This window comes from Pezoporus occidentalis, unplaced genomic scaffold (assembly GCF_034315485.1).
Source record: "Pezoporus occidentalis ecotype Australia unplaced genomic scaffold, CSIRO_AGI_Poc_V1 ctg31, whole genome shotgun sequence".
NCBI lineage: Eukaryota > Metazoa > Chordata > Aves > Psittaciformes > Psittacidae > Pezoporus > Pezoporus occidentalis.
In genome coordinates, this window is record NW_026915052.1 from 2,721,085 (window position 1) to 2,727,405 (window position 6,321).

Consider the following 6,321-nt stretch of genomic DNA (forward strand, 5'->3'; position numbering starts at 1 on the left):
TTCCTTCTGCAAGTAATAGAGGAGCCAACAAGGAGAGGTGCAATGCTTGACCTCGTGCTCACCAACAGGGAAGGGCTCGTTGGAAATGTGACGCTCCAGGGCAGACTTGGATGCTGCGACTACAAGATGGTAGAATTTGAGATCCTCAGGACAGTGAGAAGAGCGTGTAGCGAGCTCACTGCCCTGGACTTGAAGAGAGCAGACTGTGGCCTCTTCAGGAACCTGCTTAGTACGGTTCCATGGGATATAGCCCTAGAGGGCAGCAGGGCCCAAGACTGTTGGTTGATATTCAAGGATGACCTGCTGCAAGCTCAGGAGTGTTGCATCCCATCTAGAAATAAGTGCAGCAGGAGGGCCAGGAGACCTCCTTGGATGGATAAGGAGCTCCTGAGGAAACTTCAAAGGGAAAAAGAGACTTATAAAAGCTGGAAGCAAGGACAGGAGGCCTGGGAAGAATACAGGGATGTTGTCCGAGAAGCTAGGGACCAGGTTAGGAAAGCTAAGGCCCAGTTAGAAGTAAACTTGGCTAGGGAAATGAAAGATAACAGGAAGGGATTCTATAGGTACATAGCAAATAAAAGACAGACTAGGGACAACGTGGGCCCTCTCTGGAAGCTATCAGGAGAACTGGCTACACAGTATTTGGAGAAGGCTGAGGTTCTGAATGACTTCTTTGCCTCGGTCTTCACTGGCAAATGCTCTGACCACACTACCCAAGTCTTGGAAAGCAGACGCAGGGACTGTGAGAATGAAGACCTTGGGCCCACTGTAGGAGAGGAACTGGTTCGAGACCATCTTAAAAATCTGAACGTGCACAAGTCAATGGGTTCTGCTGAAATCCATCCATGGGTCCTGAAGGAGCTGGCAAATGAAGTTGCGAAGCCGCTGGCCATCATATTTGAAAACTCATGGCAGTCAGGTGAAGTTCCCGACGACTGGAAAAAGGGAAATATAACCCCCATTTTCAAGAAGGGGAGAATTGATTACCCAGGCAATTACAGACCAGTCAGTCTCACCTCTGTGCCTGGCAAAATCTTGGAGCAGATTCTCCTGGAAGGCAAGCTAAGGCACATGAAAAACAACAAGGTGCTTGGTGACAGCCAGCATGGCTTCACTAAGGGGAAATACTGCCTGACCAATTTGGTGGCCTTCTATGATGGGGCTACAGAACTGATGGACAGGGGTAGAGCAGTTGATGTCATCTACCTGGACTTGTGCAAAGCATTTGACACTGTCCCACACAACATCCTTGTCTCTAAATTGGAGAGACATCAATTTGATAGGTGGACCACTCGGTGGATAAAGAACTGGTTAGATGGCTGCACACAAAAAGTTGTGGTCAATGGCTCAATGTCAGGCTGGAGACCAGCAACGAGTGGTGTCCCTCAGGGATCAGTGTTGGGACCGGTCTTGTTTAACATCTTTGTCGGTGACATGGACAGTGGGATTGAGTGCGCCCTCAGCAAGTTTGCCGATGACACCAAGCTGTGTGGTTTGGTTGATAGGCTGAAGGGAAGGAATGCCATCCAGAGGGACCTTGACACGCTTGTGAGGTGGGCTGATGCCAACCTCATGAGGTTTAACCATGACTAGTGCAAGATTGTACACCTGGGTCGGAGCAATCCCAGGCACAGCTACAGGTTGGGCAGAGAAGAGATTCAGAGCAGCCCTGTGGAGAAGGACTTGGGCATGTGTTGGTTGATGAGAAAATGAACATGAGTCAGCTTCAGTGTGCGCTCGTAGCCCAGAAAGCCAACCATATCCTGGGCTGCATCAAAAGGAACATGACCAGCAGGTTGAAGGGAGTGATCCTGCCCCTCTACTCTGCTCTTGTAAGACCTAACCTGGAGTATTGTGTGCAGTTCTGGTGTCCTCAACTTAAAAAGGACATGGAACTGTTGGAACAAGTCCAGAGAAGGGCCACAAGGATGATCAGGGGAATGGAACACCTTCTGTATGAAGACAGGCTGAGAAAGTTTGGGCTGCTCAGCCTGGAGAAGAGAAGGCTGCGTGGAGACCTCATAGCAGCCTTCCAGTATTTGAAGGGGGGGCTTTAGGGATTCTGGGGCGGGACTATTCATTAGGGACTGTAGTGATAGGACAAGGGGTAATGGGTTAAAACTTAAACAGGGGAAGTTTAGATTGGATGGAAGTTCTTTACTGTAAGGATGGTGGTCCCTGGAATGGGCTGCCCAGGGAAGTTGTGAGTTCTCCATCCCTGCCAGTGTTCAAGGCCAGGTTGGACAGAGCCTTTGGTGACATGGTTTAGTGTGAGGTGTCCCTGCCCATGGCAGGGGTGTTAGATGATATTAAGGTCCTTTCCAACCCTAACTGTTCTACAATTCTATGATTCCATGATCTTTTTGCAGTCAGCTTCTAAAAAAGAGTAGTAGGAAAGGGACTTTCCTCCAGGAATATGCAGCTTGAGGTGATGAGTCACACTGGAAAGCTTACTTTTCCTTCAGATTAGTTGAATGATAGATACTCCATTTCTTCCATACTATGGGGTCTCCATTTGAGAGCTAATTACGGTTGTGACAGGATAACATAACATTCAAGACAGTGAGTTCATGCAGCTGGGGGCTTGGTGGTAGGTGGCCCATGAAGATAACAGTGTCTAATTGCATATTTGCTGCAAAACACACGAAAATGCGGTGTCATAAACTAGCTGATGGAAAATCCACCATCCACCTATGTGAGCTGGGGTGATAGGCTACCTTGAGTAGTTGGCTAGTAGATTTTTCTAAATGCAGATCTATTGAAATAAATTTTCGCTTCCCACTCCCACAAAGAGAGATGATATATCCCAGGTTGGCATGTGGAAAAGGATATTTTTTTTCCTGTGCACATGTTGCATTTTTATCTGTTCTTTGTTTGCTGGGTGTTAGCGAAAAAAAATTCTCACTGGCAGAGGAAAAAAGTCTTTCCCTGTATAGCAAAACAGCACAAGTGAGAAAATTGACTTTTATTCACTTTTAGGTGAAAGTAAAATTTATATTTTTCCATATAAAATTGTCCCTGAGGTAAGCCTGGGAGAAACATAGATACTAAGAGTCTCTTTGCAAAATGTTTTTTTGCTTTAGGCAACTTCATAGCTTTCAATGCCTCATATTTCCATGCTTTGTGACAGAAATATTATCTTTAAAAGTTTTTTGTCACCTGCATTACCACTCATTTAAGAGAGACAACACTGTTGGTTTTGGACTGTTTCCATATAGAAAATGAAGTTGATTCAAAAACATATACAGTAAAGACCAAAACATTGCAAAAGGCAGGTTTTTCTATTGTAATTATAATTTCTGCATTCAAAGTTTATCTGAGCATTTTAGAAACAAAAGTCAACTAGGACAGCAAGCCAAATGTACTGTTAATCATCTGATTGTACATGCAGATTAGGCAGGTAGGGACATGATGACTCAGATTGGCACCTTGAGGACTCAAGATATTGTTAGTACAAACTACCTGGAAAAGAGTGGGCTAGTGAATCAAACATGAAAATATGCTAGTTAATAATTTATTGTCCATAAATAGACCTACTCCAGGTGTAAACTGATTTGTACTCTGAGATAAAAGAATCCATTTTTAAATGCTGTTCCTTTATTGAAGTTTGCAGCCAGGGCAATAAGAAAAGCGCAGTTGCAACTAGGCAGACTGGGTGTGGATCTTTTTCTTTAAACAGATTTGTAGAATGATGATAGATTCTAGCTGCAGGCCACGCTTTCTGTGTCTCCAGAGTCTTGTTTGAAAAGGATCAGCTAAAGCTGTCCAATCAAGTTTCAGGTCAATGTTGTACTTGAGACACGTTAAGATGATGAGCCTTGTTCCAGAGAGATGACAGTCTAATGTAAGGAAAATAATGGAAATAAAAATTATCTCTTACTTCTGTAAGATAGATACCTTACCCAGCAGAAATTATCTTTTTGGGGTTTTTTTGTTTGTTTTTTTTTACTATAACTCATACACTTTCCTAGACCTGTTTAAACCATAAAAACGATTCTTTGAAAATGGCTAAAAAGTAACTCTTCTGATGTCTAAGCCCAACTGGAGAGTCACTTCATAAAGATATTTCTAATTTCCTTAAGGTAATAAAAATACCTTGAATAAGAAAGCTAATGCTAGTAAAGGCAGAACATTTCGTAGGATAGATATTCCTAGAAGGTAGGACTTAACAGACAAGTATTTTATACAGGAACCTAGAAGAAAATTCTTGTTGAAGGATCCAGATGTTTTCTTTATTTTCATCTCTGTCGAAGCAATGTCTAATGGAGAAAAGAGAATTTTTCAATAAATATCAAATATTGAAGTAATGCTGGGGAAGTTAGTCTGACTACAGTTAATTCAGAAAAGGTCACCCTGAAAACCTAGTTATATCCAGTTTTACCTTGATAATCTAGTTTTATGGTTTGATTTTCATTTATTTCTGTCATTTAAAAAAAAAACAAACAAACATTTCTTCTAATCAATAAAATGACTCCTGAAAGTATCTTCTACTTCAAATGCAACTGAAACTGCAGGACCTTCAGAATTGAATTACCCAAATGTTTGGCCAGGGGAAAAAAAGGCTTACTTTACTGTTCTTTTGAGAACTGAACCAGTTTCATGACACGCTCAGGGCTTTACTTTCATGTGTGGTCTACCTGACCTACCCCTGTGATAAAGCATGCAAGAAAGGAAGCATCTTGTGTTTCTCCTTCCTCCCAGTGAACTCAGCTAGTGGTAGGAGCCGAGGCTGTGTTTAGCTAATAGCTTACTCTGGCTTGATTCTCTGCTTTCTTCCCCACTTCCACAAAGCCACCTATGTCCTAAGAGGGGATACCAGCTTCAGAAAGTAGATCCACATCTTGAAATTCCCAACATAGACTGTTTTAATTTGGGCATTTGAATCAGGCTGATTTCCATTATCTATCTTATGGATGGCACAGTGCTTTAATATACATGGTTGCTTTGAACAAACAGTATGATGAAGAATATAAATAGATGTTCAAAGAATATGGAATAAAATAAATAAATAAAAACCCAGAATATATAGTAATCACTGTATCATTACTGAATTGTTTACTTCAACCAAATACTAATGCTGGGATATAATTTGTTTGATGTATAATTTGTCCGAGATGACAGGACAGGCTAGTGTCAGAAATGACACAGACACTAATAGCCTGAGGATGAAGATATAATTCAGTTATGAGGATGACTAATGTGATTAGAATACATGTAATCTTAATGTGTACTTGACTAGAAGACTCAAATATATTTGGTGCATGTCAGATTCCTTTCTGCTAATACTTAGCTTCTATTTCTGTTGCTTAAACAAAAGAATAGAAACTTCTCTGAATTCTTATTGTACACTTAAAAGATTGTTAAATTTCACCTAAAATAAATTATCATTCAACCCCTCTCTCAAATCTATGCCTATTTAAAACTTTTGGAAATCATAGGCTAAAGTTAAAAAACTATACCAACCTCCAAAGTTTTTAAACTCCAGATTCTTTATAATTTTAAATTGGCCATTAACTTTACATGATGAATATATGAACTCAAGCCTCAGGCCCAGTTCACATATCAATAAACACTCTCCTGACTTTAATAAGTTTCGAACAAAACACTTCTATACCTTCTTATGATTTTCTTAACATGAGTAATAACTGATTGTGTTGGGTTGATTCTGGATTGATACCAGGTGCCCACCAATGCTGGTCTGGCACTCCCACTCCTCAGCTGGACAGGGGAAAGAAAATATTACAAAAGGCTTATGAGTTGAGATAAGGACAGGGAGAGATCACTCAAGAATTACTGTCATGGGCAAAACAGACTTGACTTGTGGAAATTAATTTAATATATTTCCAATCAAATTAGAGTAGGATAATAAGAAATAAAACACAAATCTTAAAAACTCCTCTCCCCCACCCTACTGTCTTTACAAAGAAAGTATTCAGTGTATCTTAGCACACTAATAGACTAACCTTTTCATCTTTGTAATTATTGTGGGCGTTACAGAGCAGCATTGTTTCCTTAATGTACACTCCCTTACTGACAAATGTGCCTGTCTCATTCTTCCTGCCTTTGACTTTGCTGTATATAAAAGAGTCCCATGCTCCTACAGCTTTGTGTGAAAAGTCGTGCGTTCTCTCCAGATAAGCCTAAAGCATCAGCTAAAGCTTTACTAAATCATATACAAGATTTTAGCCTGGGCTGGTAGCCAGTTAGCATTTATCTAGGCCTGCTAGTAGCCTGCTGAGGTATTCAGACTGTTGGTGTATGACTCTACACGAACACAGGGTTTTGGCACAACTTCTCCCAAGTCTGATCACCCATACAGCA

General features: G+C 41.1%; 1 long non-coding RNA gene across 1 annotated transcript; it reads right to left on the reverse strand.

Annotated features, from left to right (window-relative positions):
- Positions 1 to 3,575: 3,575 nt before the first annotated feature.
- Positions 3,576 to 6,042, reverse strand: LOC134168374 (uncharacterized). Its single transcript, XR_009966524.1, has 2 exons — positions 5,615 to 6,042; positions 3,576 to 3,839 (listed from the first exon to the last, which is right to left on the reverse strand). It is a non-coding gene; the product is annotated as an uncharacterized LOC134168374 (long non-coding RNA).
- Positions 6,043 to 6,321: the final 279 nt, after the last annotated feature.